Source organism: Choloepus didactylus, chromosome X (assembly GCF_015220235.1).
Source record: "Choloepus didactylus isolate mChoDid1 chromosome X, mChoDid1.pri, whole genome shotgun sequence".
Classification (NCBI taxonomy): Eukaryota; Metazoa; Chordata; class Mammalia; order Pilosa; family Megalonychidae; genus Choloepus; species Choloepus didactylus.
In genome coordinates this window covers 38,344,623-38,357,680 of record NC_051334.1, presented here as the reverse complement: position 1 = coordinate 38,357,680, position 13,058 = coordinate 38,344,623, and the positions used below count along the sequence as shown (strand labels likewise).

Below are 13,058 nucleotides of genomic sequence, written 5' to 3'. Positions count from 1 at the left end.
TGTCTTCTCTCCTTCCAGATCCTTCTCCACACCACCATGGGAGTGATGGATTTGAAGTACAGAACTGTTTTGGTCACTTCCCTGCTTAGAATCCCCCAGCCCCAGTGGCTCCCATATTGCCCATAAGATAAAACAAACAAACAACAACAACATCTCCTTAGCACAAGGTCCTTCAAGCGGTAACCCTGCATACTTCACCTATCAACCCTCCCTGGCAGGGGGCATACTCTAACCCAGTGGTCCTTAACCATGATAGTGCATCAGAATCCCCTGGAGGGCTTGTTAAAGTGCAGGTTGCTGGGCCTTACTGCCAGTTTCTCATCAGCAGTTCTGGGGTGGGACCCAGACTTTGTATCTCTAACAAGTTCCCAAGGATGTTGACACAACTGGGCAGACCATACTTCGAGAACCACTGGTCCAACCAGGCCAGGTTCCTTGATCAGGACAGAATTCTCTGCCTGTGCCCCTGATACTCCATGACTGAAATTTCACCGTCTCTTCACTGCTAGTGGCAAAGTTCTAGAAACCTTCTTGGATCCAGTTTCCCCTGTGTCTATACAACACAACTCTTCCCTCCCTCCTGTTACCCATTCTTCTGCACCTCCGATAAGACAGGCAATGTGCTAGATTTGCTTTGCCAAGGCAAGTCAGAGAGCAACATGAAAACTCAGTTCTGAGCCCCTGGTGGACGGGGCCCAGTCTTGATATGTTGATGTGCTGCCTGCCCTGGTCAGGACCCTGGGTGGTCTTGAAGCTTACAGGGATGGGGGAAGGTAGGGGTGACCCGGCAGCTCTCACTGAGAAGCTCTGGAGAATGAATGATTCAGGGTCTAATGGTTGACAGTATTGGTGCATTTGTCTTTTGTCCCCCTCTGGAACACAGATTTCTTAAATGCCAGAATAGACTTCTTTCTGTATTCTGTGTTCATAGAGGTGCTTATTTTTGAACAAATGAAATGAGCAGCAGTGTGTCCAATGTGTTATTTGCTTCTTAAGTTTATTTAAACAGAGAAGAGGCCGTGACAGATGACATCTGTGCCATGTACATTTGTCACATTTATGTCACATTTATGTTAACATGCAGCTTTTGAAAGTACATTTCATACTATCTCCATTATCTTCTGTTATCCTCCCGTTTTTATCTGATCAATTAGGAGCTAGCTTTTGACCAGCTGGCCATTAGGCAAAGAGACATATTATTTACCTACTTGATAGAGCCTGGGAGACTGGGACAATTCAAAATAGCACATTTTTAAATAATGATTTTTTAAATCCAGTTATTAATTTCATACTGAACTTTGTTTTCCGAAAATAAATAATTTTTAAAAATGACAACCCAGTGGATTTGGATTTTTTTTTTTTTTTTTTTTTTTTGGAAGACTTTTACACGAGGCTTTTTCAGATCACAGCCTGGTAACATAGCACCATTTTGCCATCTAGTGTTGTGGGCCCGTATTATCTGTGGTGGAAGCAACATGCCGTTTTCTTCCTCCTCCATCTGCAGCAGATAAACATATCTTCGAAAACCAAGGACCCTATTTTTAGAGAGTCAGACTTTTTCTGCATCCTTCCCTACTCAAAGTCTTTGGTAAACAATTAAGCTGAGTGAATTCAGAGCATAGTGCGATTTGTGCACTTAGAAATCATCCACAGGCGTCTGCTGGGAGATTTCCTGTCTAGATGGGAGAGGACCGTGCAGACGGAAGTGGGTCTAAGTTACTCAGCTGCAGTTGACACGGGTAATGCTCATGGCCACAAGAAGTAGACATCAATTGATGATGATGCCTAGTGTGACTCTTCCACATGCAGTATGGGGAGAATACCACCAGGGTTCAAATCTTTCCTCCACCATTTACTATCGGTGGGGCCTTGGGCAAGTCATTTAACCTCTCCGCACTTCTATTCCTTCACCTGTAAAAGGGGGATCATGATAATATCTACTCACCTGGTGGTTGTTACTAGTGTGGGTTCATATTTGTAAAGCCTAAGCCCTATGTATCAACTGTACAATATTTGATGTTACTGGTTTGAAGCCTTGGCCTATGACTTAATAGTTATGTGAATTTAAGCAAATTTAACGTCTTTAAGCCTCAGTTTCCTTATTTGTGGGAATACTATTTTTTAGTCATAAGCAGCAGCATACCTAACATATCTGACACACAGAAGGAATTATTTTTAACAACCCCCCTCCAAACGACAAAATCTTTTTCAGTAATAATCATGAAATTAAATGATTATAATGGCCCACAAAGAACCAGAGACAATGAAGTTTTCCTTTTATTGACCTTTCATGCTAGTAAAAAAAAAAAAGTAAAAGAAAATAAAAATATTTGACTTTATTTTACTAACAAGGTAACAGATTGATACTTTTTCATTGATAGTAATGCATTTTTAATGGAGGGGGAAACCACATGAAGAAATGCTTTCTGATGGAGCAAACGCCACAAGGTTCAAAGAATGATTCGCACACAGAATGACAGATTGAAGCATCTCAAGTTCGGTTTGTCCATTTTCACAGTTTCTGCACTATCATTGTGCTTTGGTATCGACTGTTTAAAAGCAGGAAGTGTAGGACCACAGGGGCTAGCGACACAAACTGCACCAAAGCAAGCCCGAGCGATTCTGAACTACCGGAAACTTACTCTAGAATTGAAGGTGTGGGGCTGAGTCTGTGTGCGTCAGCAGCCTATCGCATAACGGTGAGTTCTTTGCAGAAAGCAAAGTTTAATAATGAGTAAGTAATAAAAATGTGCCTATTTGAAGCTCACATAAATATTATTTAAAACGCAATAGGAACCTCAACAATTTTAGAACTTATACCAATAAGCGATTTGGGGTGGGGGAGACTTTCGTCAGTGGCATTTTTTAGTCGATATGTTGATAATAACAAAAAGACCAACTTTTAGTCAGCTTTATTATTGTTTTTAATTTCTCCACAAAGAATGCAGCCTGCTATTGCCTACACTCAGGGCTGTTTCCACCCATTGGCTGCAAGAATTAAATAACAAAAGCTGTCAGCACAATACAGTCAATATTGAATACTTAACACATTCAATATCCTTCTTCTATGGAATTACCTCCTCCTTCTGCTCCTCCTACCCACCCAAAGCCTGCTTTCCATCTCCTAGTATGTTTATATCTACAAATAAATGATTTTGAGCCTTCAGGTGGCCAGATAACGAATGACAGGCTGACGGAGTCAGTGCCTGATAATTTTTGATAACCAATAACCAACAGCTTAGGCCTTCCTTCAGAAACACAGGCCCTCTCAGAAGTTCCTCTCAAGTCATGTCCCAACAGCAAAAGGTAGGTAGGGTTGTTCTGAGGGGTCTTGACATTAGGATATGGAGGCACCACTGCAGGATTTAGCCCATGGGACAGCCGTTTGCCTATTTTCCCTCAGATCCATTCCCAGCCTTTCGTATCCTCCCATTTGTATCATGGGGCTCTCCATTTCCCTGGCTTCTGGGCAGATTTTGTCCATGGGAGGCCCAGGTGGAAGAGTGGAAGGAGGAAGGAGAGCAGAAGCCAGGCTCTCTCTGCCTCAGACAGCATCTCTGGGAGTAGCTGTTCCTCCACAAGAGACAAATGTCCTTGAAAGTTCATGAAGCTTAAGCTCCAGGGCCCCTCATTCGCACAAGACCCTTTCAATGCCCTGTGTGTGTAATTTTTTAACAGCTTTATTGAGATATATAATTTTTGTACCAGAAAATTTGCCCATTGTAATGAACAGTTCAATTATATATAGTAAATTCATAGAGTTGTGCAACCATCACCAAAGTACAATTTTAGAGCCATTTCCATTGCCCCCAAAATTTCCTTGTGTCTGTTTACAGTCAATCCTGGCTCCCAACCCCAGTCCTAAGAAACCACTCATCTACTTTCTGTCTCTATGGATTTGCCTGTACTGGATATTTCATATAAATGGAAGCACACAATATGTGGCCTTCTGTGACTGGCTTCTTTCACTGTGTATGATTTTGGGGTTCAGCCATGTTGTAGCATTCCTTTTTATTGCCAAATAGTATTCCATTGTATGGGTATTCCCCATTCCATTTTGTTTACAAAGTTACCAGTTGATGCACCTGTATGTAATTTTGCATTTATTATTTTGCATTCTTTTTTCTTATAAAGGGCTCCTCCAGATTGCATAAACTTCAGGCCCCCCAAACCTGGAGCCCCCTCTGCCTCTGTGGATCCAGCTCTGTGGCAGGCAGCTTCTAACATGGCCCCTCCTGGTAGTTACCCTATTATGTGATCCCCGCCCCTTGAGTGTGGACTGTACCTTGCAGCTCCCTTCCTATGAATAGAATATGGCTCAAATGTCTCGATGTCACTTCTGAGATTAGATTACAAAAAAGACTGTGATTTCCATCTTGCTCACCCTTTCTCATGTGCTATGTGCTCTCTCTCTCTCTCTCAGAGCCCTCCTTCTAGGGGTAGCCAGCTGCCATGTTGTCAGTTTCCCCATGGAGAAGCCCACATGGCAAGGAAGTGATGTCTTTGGTCAACATCTGGTGAAGACTTGAAGTTGGCCAAGAGCCACATGAGTGTGCTTGGAAGCAGATCCTCCTTCAGTTGAACCTTGAGATGATGGCAGCCCCAGGTGATGCCTTGACTACAGCTTCATGAGAGAGACCCAAGGCCCAGCTGGAGCCACTGAGCTCAGCTGTGTCTGGATGCCTGATCCACAGACACTGTAAGGTAACCAATGTTTGCATGAATGGCTGCTGTATTAGGGGATAATTTGTTTGGCAGCAATCGATAACTAATACCAGCCCCTGCTTGATAGTCCCTACTATCATTGTTCCAGCACCCACCTGGCAGCCTTCACCATGTTTCTAGCTCTTGCCATGTAGCCCCAACTTCTGGCCTCTGGTAACATCACCTCCTCCCCATGTACCCTCAGTCCTAAGGGAATTAGCAACTTCCTGCCGTGGCTAATCTCTAGGCGCCTCATTGTCCCCCACTCTGGCTTCTTACTCTTCTATCACCGATGTAACCAGCTTCTGGTATTAACCTCCCTCTGTTTGAAATACCTAGAGTGATTTTGGTTTCTAACATTCAGGAGAAAACATTTCATCTTCTATGACATGCAACCTCCCTTGCGCCTTTGCAAATCTGTCTAGAGAAAGAGGAAAAAAAAAAATTAGTGTGGTACCGAGAGCCTGGGAGGTCCTAAAATCAGCCTTCACAAATAAAATAGCTTAAGACAGAAAGCCACCCGCTGAGTGACCAGATAGCACAGCAACAGCTCTGAAAGGTGATGACAGAGTGACTGAGTGGCCCTCCTCACCCTTCCTCTCTGCCGTGAGGATGCTGGACCAGGGAGAGAGGATGTGTGAGCAAGAATGTGTTTTCTCTAATGGCAGCAGCCATCACTGGGCTTCCCCCCTTGTAGAGTCCTTCTGAGGCTACAGCGGAGTGAGGGGAGGTCTGGGGGGCTGGCTGCACAAGAGGAGGACACGGCCATGATCACACAGGGCCAAACCCAAACTCATCTGGGGCTTGGGTGGCTTTACTGAAGGCTCCATACTCAGCCTTATGTCATGGCCTGGCTGCTCAGGGAATAGAATTCAGCCGCCAACATAGTGAATCAGTTTCCACAGACTTCTGTCGGGCTGGTGCATCAGAAAATGTGGTTCCTTCTTTTTCCTCCCTCATGGACCACCTAGACCAACCTGAGAAAACAGAGAAGCAGCCTTTGGTGCTGGTTCCTTTTCTTTCAATCCCTAGCCTGTTGGGATAAGGGAGAATGTGAAAAGAGCTTTCAGGTCTTAGGAGAGAATTAGCAAATCAAGAAAAAATAATTTCAGAAGTGAAGAATCCAAGGAACCCAAGAATAGACCCCATGGAAAGTACAATAAAGGCAATAGAGGATAGAAGAAAAAGAAAATGGAGCAAACAGAAATAAATTCTGTCTGTGAAAAGAGAAAATTCCATAATCTCTAACCACTTGAATCTTATGTAAGAAAATATATCAAGTTTATTTTTACTTTACTTGTTGAATTTTGATTCATCTTACCCAAAGAGGTTATAGTCGATTAAATTTTTAAAAACCCAGTTTCAAACAAATATTCCTGAAGCCAATTTTGTATCCATAGTCTTCCCAATTCATTTGCTAGTTTGAAAACATTAACGAAAGTGTTTTTAATCTGCTTTTCAAAGGGAACATCTGTGTGTTATTGTTTGTGGCAGCGACTTTGTTATAGCAAGTGAAACATCTGGAGAGATGAGATTACTTATTGACAGAAACTCCAATGCAGAACATAGGTGAATGGTAATGTATTCTCATTAGGTTCAAATGAATAAGCCCAGCCAATGGGGTCTACTACCTCGGCTAGTAGGATGGATCACAGCAGTATTGGGGGCCCTTCATTTCTGAGCCATTCCTTAATGTAAGTCTATATCTGTGGCCAATTTTGATTCTTTCCCAACTTGGAAGAACCAGAATTATGTGTGCTTTTACTTTGGAGGTTTGGTGTGGCCGTTCAGTCTCATTCTTAGGTTAAGTCTTTGTTCAAAACAAAAAAAACTAAGTCCCAATAATCCAGATTGTTTGAACCCATGTTGATAGCATTTTTTCATCTTTCTATTTAAGTTTCACTGATTTTCCATTCACTTGGATATTAGAGTTAGTTGGACAGTATTCTTATTTACCAATGAGCAACTCTAGGGCTATAAATAGATGAACAGGTGGTTTCTGAGACTTCAAAAGGTAAATTATTAGCCATTCTAAGTTTATTAAAGCTTAATTATGTAAATAACGTAGTATGTGTGAAGGTGCCTATCAGAGCACCAGGCATGTGGTACGAACTCAATACAAGTTACAGACACTGTTGGTTATCAGTGCAAAGGCTATTTCCCTTCTCCTTTCTTGAAGGCTGAGAACCTCCCATCCCAGAGATTGAAAATGCCAGCTTCTTGTTTTTCAGACTCCCCTGCAGCTAAAGCATGGACATGTGACCCCATTCTGACCAATGAGAACTGAGGAAGGCATTTCTGGGGATGTCTTCTTCCCTGATAAGAAACCCCTCATGGGTAGAAGCACCTCTCTTCTTCAGTTGGGCATTGTTGTGTTTGCATTAAATGCTTGGAATCATGGCAGCCATTTTGCAACCATGAGGAAACAGACCTAGCTAACACCCAGAAGAGGGCAAAGCAGAATGATGGCAGGAGCCTGTGTCCTAGATGCCATTGTGGAGCCACTGACCCAACCCCAATATCACCTACATCTGGCCTTCTTGGCTTGTTAAAGAAGAATCCTTAGCATGGGAGCTATTTTAGTTTTGTGTTTAGTTACATGCAGCTAAAAGCAGTATACTAATACACTGAAGGATCTCTCTCAATTTGCAAATATCTCCATAGAACCCAACCCAAGTTTTCCCTTAATGTGCCTGACAAAGTGTGTGACAATAAACTGCCACTGGGCAGAGCGGATCTTTGCCAAACCCTGAGCCCATTTCCACATCCATCACTGATTGTCCCCAATTCTTCTTCTTCATCCACAAAATGGACATAGTTTCTGTTTCTCAACTCGTTAAGTGTTTATGATAACTGGTAACCTAATTGATTTGTAGTCCCAAAATTAAAGACACTAGAAAAAGATTCTTTTAAATGGTGGTTTTCCATATGAGCTCTGCCCAGGCTGTGCAGTAATTTATGGATGTGCTAACAGACTAAAGGACAGAGTGATCTGTAATTCACCAGCAGAGCCCTGAGAAGCTACATAATGTGCGTTACTCCCCATCATCACACAAGTAATAACCATCAAACACACTGGTGGGCAGTGAGGGGCTCCCTTGCTTCTGAGCTTGCATCATGCACTGGATCTGAGCCCCGAGCCCAACAGCCTTTGGTGATGACATCCCAAAGAGATCAGGGGCCCAAACCAGAGGAGAGCAAATCAGAACAGCGTCTCACAGAATCCAGGCCAGATTTTCAAGTAATGAACACTTTACAGGATATCAAATTAATATTTAATGGAGATGTAAATGATGAGAGTCAATACTGACTCGCTTGGCGAAATCCATTCCAGCAAGAGAGAGCAGCAGTTGTCTGTAGAAGGAGGGGGAACTGTGTTTCTTATTAGCCATTGTTCTTTAACTTCTCCCCAGCTCTAGCTGAGGCCTGGGCACAGATTCCCCAAGCAGCTGACAGTGGCAGCTAGAGTAAAGTCAATCTTATAATCCTCCCAGCCATTTTATTCCTAATTTCCCTCTTTGTCCACCCTTCCTCTCTGTTCAGACTGTGTGCTCAGAAACAAACCCCACGTAGGGTTTCTGACATCAGACGTGCCTATTGCCAACATTCTGTCTGTCCCTCTGTCAGCAGGGTGTCTGCACTGACAAGAGGGGCCTGGTGACTCCAGGGCAAATCATCACCTCTGCGGAGCGGGGAGAGCTGCTGAGCCCGCTTGTGTCAGAAGAACCTGCCAATTCCTCAGTCAGCACTGGGGGGTGGGTCTAAAGGTGCTGGCCCATGAAATAACAAAGGAGAAAGGGAGAAGCTGCCAGAAGCGGTGGAGAGAGCATCAGTAGCTACAGGATGTAAGCGAAGAATGATCGCTGGTTGTGCAAGACACTCAGCTCCTAAAGGGGCCAGAAGATGCCAGCGTTACTCCCCATCATCACACAAGTAATAACTGCCTCTACTGCAGTTTTCTCTGGCCCCGTCGCTCCCCACCCCGCCCCCATCCAGAAGAAGCCAAAACAGTGCCGGGGGCTGGAAGCAAAAAGAAAGTTTCCCGAACATTTCAGAGCTCTGCCATTTCTAAGTTTGTTTCTAAGCTGCTCTTTCATAGCTTTTATTATTTTTTTTTATCTCATTTACCTGTTTACATAATAGGTCTCATTTTTGGTCATATTTTTTCTGCTATGCCCTCATTATCTGTTGGCATGTTATCTGATGCTATTTCCTTATAATGTCTTTGTAAAGGGTTTGATCCCAATTTTTTTTCTATTGCTAATGTTTAAATGAGATGGGCTTTCCTGTACTTTTAGGAGAAGGGTTCTGGGTAGGACCTCTTCTGGCCAGTACGTGAACTTTCTCTCTCCCACCAATGTTTCTGGTTTGCTCAATTTGGATTCCATTTCCAGTAAGTTCCCCACCCACCCACCCAGAGTGAATCTCTATTCCTATAGATAGAAGACATCATTGGGTATTTCTGAGATTTTTACAGGCTTAATTCACCTTAGTACCCCATGACCTTCCTGCAGCCACTTAGTGGGCTCCCCTGGTCTTTTCTGGTCTTACCCACAAAGGGAAACTATGAATACATCTCCCTTTTTGACACTTACTAAATATACCACTCAAAGTGAGGTATATTTAGTAAGGTAAATGAGATTAAAAAAAATAACAAAAGCTATGAAAGAGCAGCTTAGAAACAAACTTAGAAATGGCAGAGCTCTGAAATGTTCTGGAAACTTCTTTTGGAGGTTTGTATTTGTTTCCCAGCTGCTAAAACAAATACCATACAATGGGTTGGCTTAAACAGCAGGAATTTATTGGCTCATGGTTTTCAGGCTAAGAGAAGTCCAAAATCGAGTCATCTTCAAGATGATGCTTTCTCCCTAAAGACCAAGGCACTTTGGGTCCAGCTGCTGGCCTTTCTGTCACATGGAGATGTCTTCTTTCTCCTCCAGGTTCTGGTGACTTCTAGCTTCTTTCTGTGCCTTTCTCTCTTTATGTCTGAGTTTCATTCTGCTTATAATGACTCCAGTCATCTCGATTAAAGCCCAACCTGATTCAACTGAGCCACATCTTAACTGAAGTAACATCTTCAAGAGATCCTATTTATGATTGGTCCACACCCACCGGAATTCATACCAAGACCAAGAACATGTCCAAGCTAGGGTTACACAGTTCAATCCACCACAGAAATATTTGTTGGTAATTTCTGGGTCATGGATCACTCTTCTTCAAGCCTTTACAGCTCTACTTCCTAGTTAAGCCTTGCCATATTAATGGGTTTTTATAGTGACATTTCCCTTTCCTTGATTTCTGAAATCCATAATACACTGTCTCATATTTGTTTATATATCATTTTAGAATCATTCTAAAGTTGTTTTCTTTTCAAGGGTATATTTGTATATCACTTTTCTCCAGCTGAATTATACGATTTTTCATGATAGAGGCTTTATCTTCTAGTGCTTTTTATCTTCTCTAAAACCTAATGCAATACCAAGCACACAATAGACAATAAATACTAGTTAAAGAGGGAAGAAATGGGTGAGCTCATTTGCTGCAAACTAAGACATAAGATTTGGACTTTTTGCATGTGATGGTTTGTTACATGCAATTGTATGGAACTGGTTATGCATTCTTCAAAATATGAGAGAATGGAGCTGCTTCTGACACTTGAGGGATTCGACCATATTAGCTTTCTTTTTCAAGGTAGGTGAGGATTCTTGTGTTAATACAAAAATATACCTTCCAATGAATTCAACTCTTGATTCAAAGTACAGCTGATTGAACATATCAAAGTGATGTGTGGTGGGAAAGACATAAGCTTTGGAATAAAAGATACATAGCATCAAATCCTGAGATGTCACTCACCAGCTAGGTGACCTTGGGGAAATTAGTGAGTGTCACCCAGTCTGTCTCACATCTGTCACATGGGTACAATTATGCCTACTGCACTAAACTAACCTGTGAATTTGCTGAGATAAGGTCTGCAAAGGGACTGGCCCAGTGCCAGCACATAGTAGGCATTCAATAAACATTGCCCTTTTCCAATTGCTTCTTTTATTCTAGGCATGGATCAACAATTTTTCCAAGATTCAGAATACATGAAATGTATTAACATTGAAGGGCCTGAACACATCCTATTTGATGATTCAGAAATTATTTTGAGACCTTGCAATTCATAGTCACTATTTTAACCAAAAATTTCACCCACTCTATCCAACAATCATCATTATAACTAATTGTGATTAATTTTCTAGATCATATATAGAGAGATGATAGATAGAGGACAGATAGATAAATAGTTTAATAATTATTTCTGGTATAAAAAATACCAGATAGTTCATCTGTTCTGTACATGTATTTTCTGTACAATTTTAGGTCTTTCTTCATGATCTATCCTCAACTCAGTCCAATATAATGGGCTTATATATCCCAATATCGTGTAGTGATTGACACTATAAGCTCTGCTCTGATGTCCTAAAATTTGATCAGTGCCTCCAAAGTTTATGCAGTTATGGGATAGATTTGGAGAATAAGTCTTTAGCTTTCAGTCATGTAAACAATATATTTTATCCTAAGCCCTAGTAATCTACGATTATAATATTGCTTAGAAAATGTAACAGCTGCAACTTTTAAAAGACAGGCCTAAGTCTTTAACTCATCATACATGCCAGGCAGCATTCATACACTTTAGAACTATAGAATTTTGTCTTGAGCTTGATGTAAAAAGAGACAAAAACAACACCTTTCTACGAAAAAGTAGGAAACCTCAGCCTATGATAGAGAGAGGCCAGACTCAATTCATTATTTATTTGCCATCGTACTGCCAATACAGCTTCTCTTATGCTGTCAAGTTCACAGGAATACAGTCACAGTAATTTTTAATAAAGCAATGAGTTTCTCTACATTTCAACTATTTTCTTATAACACTACAAAACTAATAAGAATGTTTAAATATGTTGACAAAAAAGAAAAAACATTTTTAAGAGCTCTTATTTTGTCTACTACCCCACAATTCATCCTTTCCACCAAAACTTCAAGTACAGAGCTCACAAATTTCATTCATAATGCAGAGAACAAATGTTGCCAATTAGACACCACCCTTCTGAATGACAGCTCAATGACACAATGAAATAGCAAAACCTGGATGGTGAATTCATAGGAGACAATACCTCAAGCAAATAAAAAAATAACCTTTTCTGATATTTACATCAAACTTATTTTCTCCCTAGAAAACTCCCACTCTTCATCCATCCCCCCCCAGATACAAGCATGTGTGGTGTGTGTACACATGCATACATGAATAAACCCTAAAAAAGTCAAATGACAGATGATGTAAGGTAGTACAATTATTTCTATATAGTAATTTTTGCATAGTAATGAGGTATTACTTGACATTTGTTGGAGAAATTTTTATAATCAAGTACGTAGTCAACTTTTGTATGCTTAGGTGTGCTTGAGTAGAATATCTAATCACAGGTTGTTGGATTCAGTTCTATGCATGTCCATTAGATCAAATTTGTTAATTGTGTTTTTTGAATCTTCTATATGCTTATTAAGTTTTCCTCTTCTTCAGCTATGAGTTTCAGAAAGAGATGTGTTAAAAATCCCCCACTATTTGTGGAGTTCTTTATATTTCTATGTAATATTGTTGATTTTTACCATATATAATTTAAAAATATATTCTTTGATACATGCCAGTTTATGGCTGTTACATATTATTGTTATATTTTTCCTTTTTATTATTAGATAATGAGTTACCTAATCTCAAATAATGCTTTTTTTTGCCTTGATGTATGTGCCAGTTTGGGTATATTATGTCCCCCAAAAAGCCATGTTCTTTAATGCAATCTTGTGGAGGCAAATTTATTAGTCTTTTGATTAGGGTGGAAACTTTTGATTGAGTTTTTCCATGGAGATGTGACTCACCCAACTGTGGGTGATACTTTTGATTAGATTATTTCCATGGAAGTGTGGCCCTGCCCATTCAGGGTGGGCCTTGATTAGTTCACTGGAGTATTTAAGAGAGAAGCTAAGAGCTGACACAGACCCAGATGCTTGCTGATGCTTACAGATACTTGGAGATGCAGACAGAAGGATGTTTGGAGATGCTAACCTAAGAGATGAAGCCCAGAGTTTCCCTGGAGAAGCTAAGAGAGGAGCCCCAGATGCTTAGAGAGAAAGCCACTGAAATCAGAAGCTGAAAGCAACACAACCTGGGAGCAAAGGACCAGCAGATGCCAGCCACATGCCTTCCCATCTGGCATGTGTTCCAGATGCCATTTGCTGTTCTTCAGTGAAGATATACTCTTGTTGATGCCTTAGTTTGGACACTTTTATGGCCTTAGGACTGTAAATTTGTGACCAAA

The 13,058-nt window shown here is 41.2% G+C and overlaps 1 long non-coding RNA gene across 2 annotated transcripts; it reads left to right on the top strand.

Moving 5' to 3' along the window:
* The first annotated feature begins 2,389 nt into the window (after positions 1-2,389).
* Positions 2,390-12,825, top strand: LOC119523408. Of its 2 annotated transcripts, none has more exons than XR_005214611.1 (4): positions 2,390-2,699; positions 4,424-4,704; positions 8,335-8,637; positions 12,764-12,825. It is a non-coding gene; the product is annotated as an uncharacterized LOC119523408 (long non-coding RNA). The 2 variants fall into 2 exon arrangements; XR_005214612.1 differs by having other exon boundaries at positions 8,332-8,637.
* Positions 12,826-13,058: the final 233 nt, after the last annotated feature.